Below are 15,305 nucleotides of genomic sequence, written 5' to 3' on the forward strand. Positions count from 1 at the left end.
ACCCATAACACTAAGGAGATGTTCCAGGCTACCTATCAAGAAATTGCTAAGAGGTAATCACAACTGGTCTCACACTCCTTAACCCACTATCTTGCTCAAAGTTGTATAAGAGGAAGCAAGGGTATTAATTGGAGAAATCAGGTGAGAGAGGATTTCCTCTGAAATGGCTGGAATTCTGTGCCATGACCATAACTTCTCCCCACCTGAAGCCAAGTAATAGAGGCAAGGTGGTTTATGTGATGCAATAATCAACCTCTAAACCTGGCCATGTTGAGAGTGACTTGAACACTTTCATGCCAGCCTCAGAAGCCCCACTTCCCATGACTCTAGCAGAGAGAGGCCTCAGCACCCCGGCAATAGCACTTGGGAGTTCTGTCTCCCACAGTTCTCACTGGGAGAGGCCCCAACAGTCTGGCACCAAGCCCAAGAGCCCCACTGCTTACTGCTCTCGCTGGGAGTGACTAGAGAGACCCTACACCAACTCTGGGAACACCACCCCTCATGACTCCAACCAGAAGCGACTTGAGCTCTTCAAAGCAGACCCTGTGAGCCTCACCCCCTGTGTTTCTGCTGGGAGAGACTTGAGAGATTCCATACCAACCCTGGGAGGCCCTCCTCCTGCAGCTCTTGCAAGTAGAGTCTTGAGCACATCTATGCTACCCCATGGACACCACCCCCACAGCTGTTGCAGGGAGAGACCTCGACACAATGGAAATAGCACCTGTAGTCCAACTCTGCAAAACTTTCGCTGGGAGGGCCCCCAGCAGTCTGGCTCTGGGTCCAGGAGCCTTACCCCTTGTGGCTGTCACTGGGAGTGACTTGAGCACCTCTTCACTAGCCCTAGGAGTTCTGCCTCCTGTGGCTTGAGCTGAAAGAGGCCTCAGCAGCCCATCACCAGCCCTGAGAGCTTCACTCCTCACAGCATTCACCAGGAGAGGCCTGAATGGTCCTACACCAGCTTTTGGGACACCCCCTCCCACCTCTCAGTTTTCCCTGTAAGAGGCCTCAGAGGCTCAGCACCAGCCCCAAGAGCCTTGCATCTTGCAATTCCCACTCTAGGATGTGTGAATCACTGGACAGTAGACCCAGAAGTCTCCTCCCAACCAAAGTCTACATGGAATCGAAACTGAGCCATCCTACCCAATAGGCAACATAAAACAAACCTTCAAGAGAGATTCTTTCTCTCCAAAAGAAACTCAAGTAACTGAAGAAGCAACTGCTTCACCAGATGACCAAACATCAACAGAGAGATACCAGAAATATGAAAAAAACAAGAAACTAGGACACCCCCAAAGGAATGTAATAACAAACATAAGATCCTAATCTACAAGAAGCCCTTGAATTGTCTGAAAAAGAATTCGAAGCAAAAATCATAAGGAAACTCAGTGAGATACAAGAAGAGACACATAGGCAACACAATGAAACAATAAAAATAATCCAAGATATAAAGGAGGAAATCTACAAAGAGATTAATGCTGTAAAAAGGGATGTGGCAGAACACTTGAAACTGAAAGATTCATTCAACAAAATAAAAACAACATTTGACAGCTTTAGCAGTAGACAAGAGCAAGCAGAAAAAAAATGTCTGATATTGAAGACACTGTTTTTGAAATAACTCAAGCAAATAAAAAAAGAATTTTAAAAAATGAAGAAAATCTCCAAGAACTACCAGACAGCCTCAAGCATACAAACATACAAATTATGGGTGTTCCAGAAGGGGAAGAAAAAGAAAAAGGCATTGAGAACTTATTCAATGAGATAACAGCAGAAAACATCACTGGTATTGGTAGAGAAATGGATTTCCAGATACAAGAAGTATAAAGATCCCCAAACAAGTTCAATCCAAAAAGGTCCTCTCTGAGACATGTTGTAGTTAAACTGGCAAAATTTACAGACAAAGAGATAATCCTAAAAAGAGCAAGAGAAAAATGTCAAGTCACCTATAATGGAGTCCCCTTCAAACTAACAGCAGACTTCTCAGCAGAAACAATGCAGGCAAGAAGAGAATAGTATGATGTATTTATAGTATTAAAAGAGAAAAACTGCCTAACAAGAATACTATACCTAGCAGGTCTATCTTTCAGATATGAAAGAGATATAGTGTATTTCCCAGATAAACAAATATTACGGGAATTCTGCACCACATGACCAGCAATACAAGAAACCATCAAGGTAGTCCTACACTGGAAATGCCCCCCAAAATAATCCTTTCCATGAACACACTAGGAAGAAAAATCACATTTATAAAAGACATAGGCAAATGAGAAAGAGGAAAATAACAAAACAAAACTATACCATTCCCTTTCAAAAACTCAACAAACTGCAAAGTCATAGAACAGCAGGGAAAAGAAGGAACAAAAGATACTTTTAAAGCAACCACAGGAAAATAATTAAATGACAGGAATCAGACAATATCTTTCAATAGCAATGATAAAATGTTAATGGATTCAACTCCCCACTCAAAAGACATCAGCTGGCTAGATGTATTAAAAAGATAGACCTCACTATATGCTGCCTACAAGAAACCCACCTCACCTGTAAAGACTCTCACAGAGTAAAAGTGAAAGTTTGGAAAAAGATATACCATGCAAATAGAAACCAAAAATGAGCAGGCGTAGCTTTTCCTATATCAGATTAAAGAGACTTAAAACCAAAAACTATAAAAAGAGACAAAGAAGGACATTACATAATGATAAATTGATCTATCTACCAGGAAGACATAACAATCCTAAATATACACGTTCCCAACATTGGTGCACCCAGATTTATAAAGCAAACATTACTACACATAGAGAGAGAGAGATAGACCTCAACACTTTAATAGTTGGGGACCTGAACATTGCCCTCTCAACTTTGGACAGATCATCTAGGCAACAAATCAATAGGAAAACACAGGATTTAAACTACATTCTAGACCAATTGGACTTGGTGGATATATATAGAACATTTCACCCAACAACCAGAGAATATACATTCTTCTCATCAGCACATGGAACACTCTCCAAGATAGATCACATATTAGGTCACAAATCAAGTGTCAACAAATTTTAAAAAATTGAAATCATTTCATGCATCTTCTCAGACCACAATGGATTAAAACTAGAAATTAATAACAAAAGAAACTTTGGACATCACACAAATACTTGGAAATTAAACAACATGCTTCTGAATGACATATAGATTAAAGAATAAATCAAACAGGAAATCAAAAAATCTCTCAAAACTAAGGATAATAACAACATATCATACCAAAACCTATGGGATACTGCAAAAGCAGTACTAAGAGGAAAGTTTATTGTAATAAATGTTTACAGCAAGAGAAAAGAAAGATTTCAAATAAACAACCTAACTTTACACCTCAAGGAATTAGAAAAACAAGAACAATCTAATCCAAAATTTAGTAGGCAGAAAGAAAGAATTAAAATCAGAGAGGATTAAATGAAATAGAGACCAAAAATATGATACAAAAGAACAATGAAACAAAAAGTTGGTTTTTTGAGAAGATAAACAAAATAGACAAACCACTAGCCAGACTTACTAAAAAAGGAAGAGAGAAGATCCAAATATCAAAAATCAGAAATGAAAAAAGGTATATCACAACTGATACCACAGAAGTACACAGAATCATTAGAGATTACTATGCTATGAACAACTACACACCAACAAATTTGAAAATCTGGAGGAAATGGATAGATATCTTGACACATACAAACTACCAAGATTGAACCAAGAAGACAGAAAAAGAGAACAGACCAATAACAAGCAACCAGATTGTAGCAGTAATCAGAAATCTTCCAAAAAGAAAAAGCCAGGACCAAATGGCTTCACTGCTGAAATCTACCAAACCTTTAAAGGGGAATTAATACCAGTTCTTTCCAAACTATTCCAAAAATTAAAACAGAAACCATTCTCCCAAACTCATTCCATGAAGCCAGCAACACCCTGATACCAAAACGAGACAATGAAAAAATAAACAAAAAAAAAACTACAGGCCAATATCCATGATGAATTTAGATGCTACAATCATCAACAAAATACTAGTAAACAGAATACAGCAACATATAAAAAGATTATACATCATGATCAAGTAGGATTCATCCCAGGAATGCAAGGATGGTTCAACATATGCATGTCAATAAATGTGATACACCATGCCAACAAAGTGAAGAACAAAAACCATATGATTATCTCAATAGATGCAGAAAAAGCATTTGAAAAAAATTCAACATCCTTTCATGATAAAGACTCTCAACAAATTAGGTACAGAGGGAAGGTATCTTAACATATTAAAAGCCATATACAATAAACCCACTGCCAATATCATTGTGAATGGGGAAGAGCTGAAAGCTTTCCCCTTAAGGTCAGGAACAAGACAAGGATGCCTGCTCTCTCCACTCGTTTTTATCACAGTATTGGAAGAACTTGTCAGAGCAATTAGACAAAAGAAAGAAATAAAGGGCATGCAAGTAGGTAAAGAGGAAATCAAATTGTCCCTGTTTGTAGATGACATGCTTCTATATTTTGAAATACAAAAAAAAAAAAAAAAAAAAAAATCTACCAAAAATCTCTACCAAAAAACGCTTAGAGCTGATAAGCAAATTCAGTAAGGTTGCAGGATACAAAATCAACATACAAAAATCAGTAGCATTTTTATACACCAACAACAAACTAGAAGAAAAAGAGATCAAGAAAGCAAGCCCATTTACAATAGTCTTCAAAAAAATAAAATACCTAGGAATAAATCTAATGAAAGAGGTGAAAGATCCCTCCAATGAGAACTACAAAACACTTCTGAAGGAAATTAAAGAAGACACTAAGAGATGGAAAGACATTCCTTGTTCATGAACTGGGAGAATAAATGCAGTAAAAATGTCCATACTACCCAAAGCCATCTACAGTTTCAATGTGATTCCATCAAAATATCAATGACATTCTTCAATGAAATATAAAAAGCAACCCTAACTTTCATATGGAACAACAAAAGACCCCAAATAGCCAAAGCAATCCTGAGCAAAAACAGTAAAGCTGGAGGCGTTAGAGTTTCTGACTTCAAACTATGTGACAAATCTGTAGTAAGAACAGCATGGTACTGGCATAAAAACAGACGTGCCCCAATGGAACAGAATAGAGAACTCAGAAATCAACCCACATGTTTACAGCCAACTGATCTTTGACAACGGCCAAAAGAACATACATTGGGGAAAAGACTGCCTCTTCAATAAATGGTGCTTGCAAAACTGGATATCCATTTGTAGAAGAATGAAACTCGATCCATACCTTTCACCATAGACCACAATCAACTCAAAATGGATTAGAGACCAAAATATAACTTGAAACTTTAAATCTCCTAGAAGAAAATGTAGGGGAAACACTCCAGGATTTATGACTAGGCAATGACTTTGTGAATAACACCCTAAAAGCACAGGCAACAAAAGAAAAAAATAAACAAATGGGATTATATCAAACTAAAAAGCTTCTGCACAGCAAAGGAAACAATCAATAGACTGAAAAGACATCCTACGGAATGGGAGAAAATATTTCCAAAACATCCATCAGAATAAACAAAGAGCTCAGAAAACTTTACAGCAAAAACAAAACAAACAAACAAAAAAAACCAAATAATGTAATAAAAATGGGCAAAGGAGCTGAATAGACATTTCTCAAAGGAAGAAATACAAATGGCTAACAGGTATATGAAAAAATACTCAGCATCACTTATCATTAGGGAAATGCAAATCAAAACCACTCTGAGATATCACCTCACCCCTGGCTATCATAAAAAAGACAGAGAATAACAAATGCTGGCGAGGATGTGGAGAGAGAGGAACCTTCCTGCACTGTTGGTGGGACTGTAAATTAGTACAGGCATTATGGAGAACAGTATAGAGGTTCCTTAAACAACCACAGATAGAACTTCTATATGATCCAGCATTCCCACTCCTGGAGATATATCCAAAGGATTGGAAAACATCAGGTCCAAGGCATACCTGCACACTGATGTTTATTGCAGCTCTATTTATAATAGTGAGACGATGGAACCAGCCTAAGTGTCCATCAATGGATGACTGGATAAGGCAATTGTGGTATATATACACAGTGGAATACTACTCAGCCATAAAAAAAACAATGAAATTCTACCTTTTGCAACAACATGGATGAGCCTGGAGAAAATTATCCTAAGTGAACCAACCCAGGTAGAGAAAGAGAAATACCGCATGTTCTCACTCATAACTGGGAGCTGAATCCATAAATAAACAAATGAACAATAAAGAGAGACAGAGAAAGAAAGAAACAAACAACAATCACAGTAATACATTGAACTTTTAGAAAAGTAGAGGGGGAAAAGGGGAAGAGAGGGGTAGAGGGAGGGGGTCTAATGAGGAATTGGTCAACAGACAAAGAATGATTGCGTATTGTAATTATAAATAAGCTAAACACCACACATTCTACACAATTATTGAAAATAAATGCTGGACCCTACATGTATAATAAATAAATAAATAGATAAGTAAGTAAATAAATAAATAAATCTGGTCATGTATTTGCAGAGATTCAGACACTATGGGATGGGTACTATCAAGTGACCAGATAGACCTTTTGGAAAAAACCATGTGTCTCCTCCTTTAACCTTAGGGCAATTATCAAGGGAAAAATTTGAGTAAATAAGAAAGTCTACAAGTTTTTTCTTTAAGTCAATTGCACTCATGATAGGTTGCTAGACTTCAAAAATTCTGAGAAGGACCACACTGAAGAGCATTTTCAGCTGAGGTAAGGGATACAGGCAAACTGTTTACAAAGTAAAGCAGAGCAAAAAGTTATTAGAGAAATAGTTGAAGAGGACTCTTCTCTGTGCCCCAAATATCACAAGCTAGCACTGGGCCCGAACAAATAGGGCTTTGCAAAGGAAACAAAAGGCAGTGTAGAATAACCAGGAGATATTTGGGAAATTTTGTGATCTTGCCTAGAGGAAACCCAGTCTATGATGGTTCTCCTGTGTTATTCTCCCTTGCCTTTCCATTCCTCCTCATTGCTGGACCTTAATCCACTGAGCTGTCAGTACCAACTTAATTGTGCTCCTGTGATAAATGCTTCAGTTTTGAAACTTTAATATTGTATATTTTCACAACTGTTAATTTTTTTCAGCTGATAAAGCATAGTGGCAGTTGTTGGTGAAATCTTTCCATCAAAACTTGCATTCTTTTTCTGTTTATAGAGTACTAGAAGTAGCTTATCCTGATATGTCAAAATTACCCAACTCTAGTATCTCAAACAGAGCACAAGTGCCAGGAGAGGGCTATATGCATGGGACACCCACCTCCCACACACAAATGGCAAGGCAATTTCTGAAGGTCTTATGGGTTAGAACAAGTTCCATGATGTATCCCTTCTCTATATATCTAAATACTATTAACAATAAATATCAAAGTCAGCATTAAGGAGAAAAATTACAGAAAGGTAGACTAAGATTATGCGTGTAAGTGGAACGAGCTTCATGGTTGTGCAACCTGAGCACAGGTCCCTGAGTTTAGAAGGAACCTATGCTTCTTTAATCTGCTGCTGCATCTTGAAATTCTTAATAATTTTATCTTTGAACTCAAGTTTCATAAGTAAAGTCCAATGGGGTGATAAAGTATGCATATGAGCAGAGGAGATAGGTGCAAAATATCTATCTGTCCTATTTACATATAGCAGTTTCAATGCCCCATGAGTACAGAATTCTGGTGAATCACAATATGTAGGAGTTTAGCCAGACTCAAATAGAGTAGAAGCTAAGAGTGTTATGTCTATAACAGAGTAAAGGAGGGCATTAACAGCCACAAGAAATCAGGTTTTCTGTTTGTACCAGACCTTGCTTCAAATGCAGAAAGAAGAAAATTCTAACAAAACATGAATGATGAAGAAACCCCATCATATCCTTTCTTACTCAGCTTACATTCCTGTATTAGCCAACTGCTTATGCTGAAATTGATGACACAGAAAGAAAGGGAAAGATAGGGCAACCCATAATTCCTGTTCATTTCAGTCCTTCCTTATTAATTAGCCAAAGTTAGAGAGTATTGGTAGAATGTGAGCATATCAAGAAGTGAAATAAAAACAGCTGAGTTAGCTGGGCAACGTTTCCACATTCTGGTAAGAATTAAATACATATGCAAAGTATGTAATGCTGGCGAATCTGCATGAGTTAAATGCTCTTATATTTGCATTTATAACTGGAATTGTACAATATAACAACAAATAGTAAAATCCATGCTAATACTTCAATGCTTTAATTCTCTTTATATATAAAAAAAAACTACTATGACAAGAGACTATAAAATAAACAGCTTCATATTTTAATAATTTTAACAACAATTTTTTTCCTGATTTTTGAAAAAGGGGCTCTGCATTTCATTTTTCACTGGGGTCCACCAAGTATGTAGCCAGGCCTTTGTGCAGGTGGAAAGAAAGTCCACTCAGTCCTGGATATTTTGCCTTCTCTGGGTTACAGGTGAGAGAGGACAGGAGATTTATTATGTACAATAGAATGTGGTTGTTAAATTCAGAGGCTTTAGAGGCACTCAGTTGGTGTATAAATCTGGACTATACTCTGAATTCTTGTGACCCTGGGAAAGTTACTTATCCCTACCATAAGCCTTTGTTTCCTCCTATGTAAAATGGAAACAATAATACTCTCTTAATAAGATTACGGTAAGAATTAAAGGAGAGTATATAAAGCACTTGGCAGAATGCTTGACCTTGTGTAAGAACCCAATAAAGCATGCCTTAGCCATAATTAGTTAGATTCCTGTATACATAGGAACAGTTTTGAAACAATCTGTCCTAAGGTTACCTTGTTAAGTCACTGTCCAGATTTCAGGAACCAGACAATTACTGTAGAAAAAAATGACCCAGAAACTTATAAGAGTAAACATCAATTAGTTAAGTCAACCCATTTGGAAACTTGAGTCTCAACCTAGCTCCTATTTGAGTTCTTAAAAATCTTTAACAATTTTGAGTTCAAATAATCTTTTTCAAATGTTAAACTGTAAACAGCACTATTATTCAAGTAACAAAACACTATATTCTACCATTGTACAATTTGAATTAAAATACTAAACACGTTATAGGCTTAGGCTTTTGAAAAAAACTTTTAAATGGCATATCCGTATATACAAGGACATTATGTCTAGTACTCAAATTCTGAATTTAAATGTTTTTTTTCCTGAGGACGTTTATAAAAATAATCTTTTCAAAGGCAGCCTTATTAAGGCTAAATTCTACCATGAATAAGCTATGTAAACTTATATAAGTCAATTATTATTTATATCCATAAATTCAACTATACATACATATATACTCAACTATATATGTATAATTATGATCATGATTGTCATCTGGGCTCTGAGTAATTCTTTCTTTATCTAGACCGTTGTTTTTCAAATTGTAAATCATAGTCCACCAGTGATTCATGAAATCATTTTAGTGGGTCATGAAAAGGAATATTTTAAAATTAAAAAGAATAAAAATTATCAGTCTGTGTCACTTATACTAAGCATTAGTACTCTTTCTTGAACTTTTGTTTTTGATATGCATATATATGTATATCTATCTATGTATATGTATATATGTTCTAAGTCAAGATTAAAATTTTGGTATTTTTCCTGCTTTTCATGAAACAAAATTTAAAATGGTCTTAGTATTTTAGACTACATTAATTCATGAAAGAAGAAATTTGCTTGAATTCTACACTTGCACATTTTTAAAAGATCCCTCGAAATTAAACATTTTTTAAAATAAAACCACCTTAAAAGAGAAGTCAGAGATGAAAGATGATATAGAAAGAGAGTTATGCTTTCAGTTTAAGCATCACAAAATATGTTTCAATTATCACAGAATTTCATATTGTATGTAGGCTTGTGGCCAGTTTGTACATATCATGGCATCAAAGGAAATTTTCCAGGAAACTTGATCTTTGTTTTTTACAGAAGATCTTTACATGAGAAAGATAGACAACAATCATTTCATGAATGGATTTGCCAGTGTCATCAACTAGAACTAATTTTTTCTATGCTTTCATCCTTTTTTAATTTTTGTCTTTCTTACAGTAGTTTATGTTTCTCTGCAGTACATTGAGCAAGCAATGATTATAATGAGAGGCATAACAATGAATGAGTGAAACAATTCTGGTTGTTTTCAAAATCAAGAACAAAATTTATTATCCACACACTTCAGAGGCTTAGTTACTGTCATTTTGTGTGAGGAAGTATTAGATATTGTCATCTATGTTTCTTCATGGCATCGCTCATGCATAAAATTGGAGAAGTAGAGAGGGGAAAGGTAAAACAATGAGGGAAGACAAACAAGTACCTGTTTTAGTACTGCAATGTCCAGGAAAATTTCTAGTGACAATTTCTAGTACTAGAAATTTCTATTACTGAAATGGTTATTACTAGAAATTGTCTGTACTAAAGTATAGAGCAATAGTGTTGACACTACTCTGTATGTAAATACTTTTTAAAACCCAGTTTACTATTTGTCTGATCTAGAGTAAGTTAGTTAGCCTCTCTGTGTCTCAGTTTCCCCATCTGTAAAGCAATAAAAATAAAAATCTATGTTCATAAAATTGATGGAAAGATTATAAGAGATAATGCATAAAAACTGCTAAGCACATTCTAGATTCCAAGAAATGCTTTGCAACGCCTGTATTTGTGGGCCAATGTTCATTGAAATGGCAAATGATTTTTATGAGGAAACAGCTGTGTGTATTTTTGGAAGCATGATTTTGGCAATTCAAACTGAGATGAGTCATTGAATGGCTACATATAGGTAATGAAACCAGCAATCCAGCAAACCTCAGAGTGCTTAGAAAAATAGCTGGGACATTTCAAGAGGCCACAATCTAACACTGAGCAGTTTTATATCAGTGATGAAACTGATCTATTTTGGCAACTTCCCCTGACTCAGCCTTAAAATGTGATATGAGTTCTAACCTGAATAAAAACAGTTTTATTGTTCTTGAATGTCTAAATGCTTCAAAAACATTTGAAAAATTTATCATTCTTAGTTCACTTAAAACTGTCATACTTCTTTTTTATAGAGTCTAAATCAATGCATGGATGGTGAAATTTTTTGGTGTATTTTATAATCTTTTTATCCTTTAGTGAAAGATTATTTCAGAGCTAAAGGATTACAGAGGGATAAGGAAGTGCTTCTTTTACTAAATAACAATATAGTGGTTCAGGGGAACCTGGATTAGTGTCTGAAAATGTTTTTGCCATGTTTCCTGTGTTTCCTGAGAAATACAGCATGTAAACCAGGGTTTTATTGAAAGTATGAAAAATGATTACAGAAGTGATTTATGAGAAATTAATCCATCATACAACATTGTACATGACATTCAATCTAACGATACCATTGAATAGGTAATTTTTAATATAGCTTGTACCTGAAATTTGATCAAAGTTAAGCTCTAATGAGGATTTAGAAAAAAATATGACCTGCTGCTATGACAATATTAAAACAATAATCACAACAACAGCTACAAACATAATAGCAATAACAACAGCCTCCATTATTTATTTATTGGGCACTTAGTGTCAGTCTATTTGCTAACCACTTAACATGCATTACATGATTTTTCACCACAACAGGTCAGGATGACAGAGAATAGTAGGATGAGGAAATGAGAACAGAAAAATTAAGCAACTTGCCAAAGGTCACAAAGTTGGTTCTGGTATATAAAACCAGGTTGTATGGATTCCAAAACACATGTCTTTACTATAATTTGATAAATCTCTTTTAATGAAAAGAAATGAACTCAGAATCTAAGAAATAGCATGTTTAAAAAACATTCTTAATATAATTTATATATACATTTATATTTCTTTTTATATTATGCATACCATATATCATACATATTTCATATGCATATTCATTCATATATGTATTTATTTCCTTCATTTTCACAAAATTCAGAGGGAATGGTTTTGAAGCTACCAAGAAAATACCTGGACACCATTATTTTGGTGTGTCAAAATGAAATGTAATAGGTACAAAACTATGCTATCTACCCTAAGTCAATCATTGTGCAGTACATGCACATATAGAAACAACACACTGTACCCTACAAATATGTACAAGTGAATGTTAAAATATTTTTTAAATGGTCAACAGTTACATGAAAAAATGGTCAATATCACTAAGCATCAAGGAAATGCAAATCAAAACCCATCGAGATACCATCTCACCTCAGGTAGACTGGTTATTATAAAAAAGAATAACAAATGCTGGTGAGGATGTGGAGAAATGGGAACCCTTCTACACTGTTGGTGGGACTGCAAATCAGTGCAGCCGTTATGGAAAACAGTATGGAGGTCTTTCAGGCAACTACAGATAGAACTACCATATGATCCAGCAATCCCACTGCTGGGTGTAAACCTAAAGGAATGGAAATCATCATGTCAAAGGGATACCTGCACTGCTCTATTTATAATAGCCAAGACATGGAAGCAACCTAGATGCACATTGACAGACTACTGCATAAGGAAAATGTGGCATATATACACAATGGAATACTACTCAGCCATAAAAAGAATGAAATTCTGCCATTTGTAGCAACATGGATGAGCTTGGAGAAAATTATGTTAAGTGAAATAAGTGAGGCACAGAAAGAGAAATACTACACTTCCTCACTCATAAGTGGGAGAAAGAAAGAAAAGAAAGGAAAAGAAAAGAAAGGAAGGAAGGAAGGAAGGAAGGAAGGAAGGAAGGAAGGAAGGAAGGAAGGAAGGAAGGAAGGAAGGAAGGAAGGAAAGAAAGAAAGAAAGAAAGAAAGAAAGAAAGAAAGAAAGAAAGAAAGAAAGAAAGAAAGAAAGAAAGAAAGAAAGAAAGAGAAAGAAAGAAAGAAAGAAAGAAAGAAAGAAAGAAAAGAAAAGAAAGAAAGGAAGGAGATTACAATAATATGTTGAATTTTCAGAAGGAACAAACAGAACTATGGTTACTAAATATGGGAAAGGGAGGGTTAGTGAGAAATTGGTTAATGGACACAAATAATGATTATGTTTTGCAATGATGAATATACTAATTATCCTGATTTCATCATTACATATTACACACAAATATTGATAGTCAACTGTGTATTCCCAAATATTTATAATCAATTATGTTTCAATAAAAATAAATAAATAAGTTAAATAAAATAAAAAGAAATCACATGTAAAGTTCAAGTGACGTATGTAAGTTACAGACAATGATATCACACTGAAGAAGCGGATAACAGAAGAACAGCTATGGGATACAGCCCAGGTGGTACTACAGACCCTATTTGATAAGACAAAGAAAGGTGAACAGAAAATAAAGTGACTAATACTTTCCAAAGGATGGCATGTGCCAAGTCCGCCATTCACATTCTATGCATTCTATTAATACTATCATTTTCCTTTCATGTTTAATGTCAAATTTGACATTCTCCACTATTAGAAAATCTCTCACAGAAATGCTATATTGTGCTTAGTGGGCTCTGTTTAAGAAGAAAAAATTGTATATCATCCGTATACATATATGCGTATGTATATGCTTGTATTTTTAAAATATTATCCAAAAATATATTAAACAAATATTTGTGGAATCAGAAGTATTAATCTGGATACCTAAAAAAACCAAAAAGCAAACAAACATAAACCAGCTATGGCCAAGATTGCCAGTCCTCCAATATCTGTCTTACTCCACTTCTTATATAGTAGTAGAAAGTTTCAGGGACTATTTGACTGTCCAGAACATAAACCACAGTTCCCAACTTCCCTTGCAGTTAGTGTGGCATGTGTCCAAATATTGGCCAATGGGATAGGATGTGGACAACTTCCTCGTCAAGACCTAACAGAGAACAGACATGCTCTTTTCTTTGCTCTTTCCTCCTTCCCACAGCCCTCAATACAGACATGGTGGTGGGGAGTGATCCTTGATCATGGGGAGGAAGGCAGCATCCCAGGGGATGACAGAACTGCAGGGTAAGAGGACTTCGGGTCCCCAGATAAGCAGAGCTTTTCTACAAGGCCTCGACCACCCACATCTAAATGGAGGTTAAGAGAAATAACACTAAAAGAAAAATAAACTTGTCTCTTAGTAATCTATCACTGTGTCTTTGTTACTGCCACAAAACATACAGGCCATCTAATACACTAATATACTCTAAGTTTCTAGGGGCTGAAATTTTACTATTAAAAAGTATGTATTTATAAAATCTAATATGTGATTTTGAAATAAACTTTCTACCATAAAATTAGATAATTTCCTGATAATATACTCTTTTTCTAAAACATACTCTCAGTGAAGGTTCCAATTCATTTTGCTTCATCATTTTTTAATCCATATATATCTTTAGATATTACACTAGCATTTACATTACGGGAAGGCAAGAACTGTCCCATGCCCAACAGTAGACACAGCACTATGTACTGTTAATAAATACTTGCTGAATAAAGTTGTTTTGGGTAGTTAATTTTAATTTCTCATGAAAAGTAATGTATGCTTCCAGTTTAAGGGAATTTTTAAGTAAAATACGTATTTTATAACATATGTGTGTGTATACACACACACACACACATACATAGGAAACACATACATATGTTTATGTGTGTGTTTACTTTTTTCCCCTGCAGTTTGGCTAATTCTACTCTATATATCAATGGGTATGTATATTTACTAAGTTATTCTATCTTTTATTTGTTTATTTTCACTTTTCTTGCCCTTCTCCTGAGAATTTGTGTCTTGCCTATTATAAGCTACAAAATAATAGAGCCCTTCTCATAAAATCAAGAAGGATGCAAAAGAAGTAATCATTTCTATGATGAACTCTCCCAAACCAATGAAAGTTCAGAGCAAAAGAAATAGAAAATTTAGATTTAAAAAGTACCTAGAACAATTTAAAAATCTAATATAAAAGATTTTTTTTTAACTAACATGGTTTACAATAAAATTTTGATAAACATCAGTAAACTATGTAAAACTACTTTCTCAGAAATCCATTTTGGTAGTACGTGAAGGATGTCCAGTTTAGTGATTTCTTTGTGCACATAGTTTTATATAATTCTCATAACCACTCTAAAAGGGCCTATATCCAAAGTGAGGAAACTGAAGTTTCACCTATGAGGTGTGGAAGAAGAAAAGGAATCCTAAGTAAACCTTTATCCTTTCTTGTCATTCTGAAGTGCTGAGAGAATATTATGAGATCCACAGATTCCAGAGAAGAAAGATAAACACAATAACTCTATACTGTTTTGGGTATGTTTCAATAGTTTTGACAGTCAATATTTGGTTGGAATTCATAC

General features: G+C 35.1%; 1 protein-coding gene across 1 annotated transcript in view; it reads right to left on the reverse strand.

The window, feature by feature from the left end:
- LOC103595788 (dystrophin-like) overlaps positions 1–15,305 on the reverse strand; it is a gene marked incomplete at its 3' end in the record, with an annotated part of 276,275 nt that overhangs the window by 58,446 nt on the left and 202,524 nt on the right. The gene's annotated exons all lie outside the window — the stretch shown is intronic.

The sequence above is a fragment of the Galeopterus variegatus genome, unplaced genomic scaffold (genome assembly GCF_000696425.1).
Source record: "Galeopterus variegatus unplaced genomic scaffold, G_variegatus-3.0.2 Scaffold1846, whole genome shotgun sequence".
Lineage (NCBI taxonomy): Eukaryota > Metazoa > Chordata > Mammalia > Dermoptera > Cynocephalidae > Galeopterus > Galeopterus variegatus.